At 31.9% G+C, this 3,140-nt stretch overlaps 1 non-coding gene across 1 annotated transcript; it reads left to right on the top strand.

The window, feature by feature from the left end:
• Positions 1-864: 864 nt before the first annotated feature.
• On the top strand, positions 865-935 carry Trnag-gcc. The gene has a single exon. It is a non-coding gene; the product is annotated as a tRNA-Gly (tRNA).
• The last annotated feature ends 2,205 nt before the right edge of the window (positions 936-3,140 follow it).

The following is a 3,140-nucleotide window of genomic DNA, read 5'->3' as shown; positions in this document are numbered from 1 at the left end:
TTTGAACGATCGAAGTGAGATTAAAGTCTACACATTTCTCTACCATTTATCCAATAGCACAAGTATGTATTTTAATGTTGCCAACTTTAGAAGGGTTACAAATAACAATTTATCTAATGTTTTATTATAAGTCGCGTAGAAGATGCAAGCACATCTTCACGTTTATAGCTTGTCATTCACGAGATGTTCTAACGACAGATGAGAAATGTCTACAGCTCCCTCGCAGATAGCAGACAAATTTTGCCAGCCTAACGAGTGATGGCTTCAATGATGCTGAGCCAAACCCAATGGAGGGACATTGAACTACAGTGGCGATTTAAAACATTTTTGTATCTTTGTAGAAATAGTTTCATGCAACATTTAAAGGCAATAAACGAAATCTTTCTCGAGATATCTTGTAGACAGTTAGGCTACGCTAACGCTCAGCCAAATCTCATGGCTGCACATTAACCATCAACGAACTTTAGGTTGTACAGTATACGAACTGTAGCTCTACACAAATAAACCGAATCTACTGAGGGTCAGACATGCGTTAGGCCTACTATATCGTTCTCTGCTATAAGAGAGGTTTTGCTATCCCCCTGAGTGATAAGCTTCGCTAAAGCTCAGCGAATTAATATGGTGGCACAGTTAATTTGCCGCCTAAGTGAAAAAATACACATGTTTAGGTCGAAAAAACAACTACATCGCTTATCAGGTGGGAGTAAAATAAAAAAGGCCGGTACAGTAAAATTACAACAATAAACTAAACCTCAATACGAACACAACAATATACACAATATGTTTCAGCTGAAGCAAATTCCTGAACAATTAATTCTCTGTAAGAGTATGTTCAATTGTGTAAAAATACGCGGCATTCAACAAGCATCGGTGGTTCAGTGGTAGAATGCTCGCCTGCCACGCGGGCGGCCCGGGTTCGATTCCCGGCCGATGCAGTTACTTTTTATCGTTTCTATATCTCGTACAAAGTATCTATTTTGGTTATATTTATTGTACTATTGTAGTTTAGACTTATCAAATAATTTAATATCATGTTTAGATAAAATTCTCCCAATGTGACATATTTTTATGTGTTTTTAATTAAACAATACAATTATTTTACACAGAATTATTATAAACTAGCAGTTACCAGAGGACTCGCTCGCTTATAGTTTGAGTGAATTTTATATTTATATATATATATATATATAAAATTCACTATGTATATATATATATATATATATATATATATATATACGACACCAATGATGAGTTTGCCTTGTTTCCCCGATCAAGAAAATATAAATATACATACACAGGTCTGAGAAGCCTACCTCGATCATAAAGCGTCTCCTTCCGACCTTTGTCATTTACTTCCAGTCTAAGGCGTTTCTGGTGCCGTTGAGTTTACTTTGTTGTCCTAATCAAGAAGATATATAGATAAGCAGGCCTTTGAAGGCTGCTTTTGACGAAAGACAACTAACTTGGGTTTTATATGAAATCAAGTACTTACAATCAAATCAGTATTTAAATTCGTAATGAAAGTTGTTAGTTAGTAACATTGTCTTTGATATCTGCATTACAGTATTGACCAAGCACTGTATAATTAATATTTGCTTAAACGCACAGTTAAAAGTATATTTATCCTAAAACTTATGATTTTCTTCTCTTAAGTCTGTGGTCTATAGCGAATCCAGAAAACATCTAAATAAAAAGTGTTGTTATTATATAGCTTTGCTTTTATAATAATTAAATATATGATTCTGCAGTCATGAAACAATGTTTACACAACGTAACAGTTGATTACATTTAACAGAATATTTAAATGAATAATATTTGTTTGCTGTAATGTATTTTTATATGAGTTTTCGCACTTTAGTGACCAGTGGCGGCGTAGCCCAGGGTGATTTTATAAAAATAAATAAACCTATATTTTAACCAGAGAACATCTAAAAATGTCCATGTAATTGAATAAAACACACACACACACACATACACACACACACACACACACACACACACACACACACACACACACACACACAGACACCATTGATATAATTGATATAGACAGATTGTTATATAATAGTATAAATATGTAGTTTATCCTATTCAATATTGAAATATTTACTTAAGAAATGTCTGCAAGAGACAGAGTGAAATAGCTAATATTTCCTTCCCGACTACCATCGACATAATTCCATGAAAACCTCTATTGACTCTCTAGTTTAACAAAGTTTCTGAAACCCCACTTCTACACAACCAGAGTAATTTTCGTGTTTAAATATTGATAACATTGCTGGTAATATGTCGCCTGAATAACAAGTTTCTCGTAGCTTATCACCACCATCAATAACGCTTATATACAGTTTAGTACACATTATTTGGTCGGTATATTGAAATATAACTGACTGGATTGGGTTTGAGGTAGTAAAGCAGTCTAAAAAGTATAAATATTGATTGATTTCTGCATTCATATTTTATAAACATACAGTAAACAGTATGTATATTCTAGTTATAGTTGCCCTTCTTAGGGTTCATATATTTTCAAACGTTTATATACCAGTTTATATACATTGTAAGGCAAATGCGTTGTTTGATCCTTTCGATCGCAACCATTTTTTGCAAAAAGATTTACTAAAAGTTCTATAAATATTTTGTACAATACTTATAGTACAAAAACAGCACTATTTTCCATTTTTGAATACGTAGTTAATATTATTTTCTAAGTTTTTAATTGAAAAGTTCTTTGTATGTGCTCGAAATATACTAAATTTGAATATTTATAAAAGTATCTATACTTATAACAAACAAGAACAACATACACAAAAGTATTTCTCTACAATTTAATTTAATATTCACGAAAGTACATTTAAAGATGAGATGTACATAAAGAAAATAAACATTTTCTATGAGTTTATTTAAAATAAACAGTCACACAAAATTCTGTCACAAAACAGTATATATTTGGTAAAATTTACAAATTTTAGGATTGCAAAAGACTGCATTAATAAAAAAAAAACAAAACAAAATAACTACCAGCCTGAATAAAACACAGTGGTAAGATTGAAATATTGGGATGTAAGTAAAGTAAGCCTTTGTATATGGTAGATTCGTAACTAGATTTAGTTACTCGGTAGCAACAACGTCACCATAAATGT

This window comes from Homalodisca vitripennis, chromosome 5 (assembly GCF_021130785.1).
Source record: "Homalodisca vitripennis isolate AUS2020 chromosome 5, UT_GWSS_2.1, whole genome shotgun sequence".
Lineage (NCBI taxonomy): Eukaryota > Metazoa > Arthropoda > Insecta > Hemiptera > Cicadellidae > Homalodisca > Homalodisca vitripennis.
This window is presented reverse-complemented; position numbering and strand designations above follow the sequence as displayed.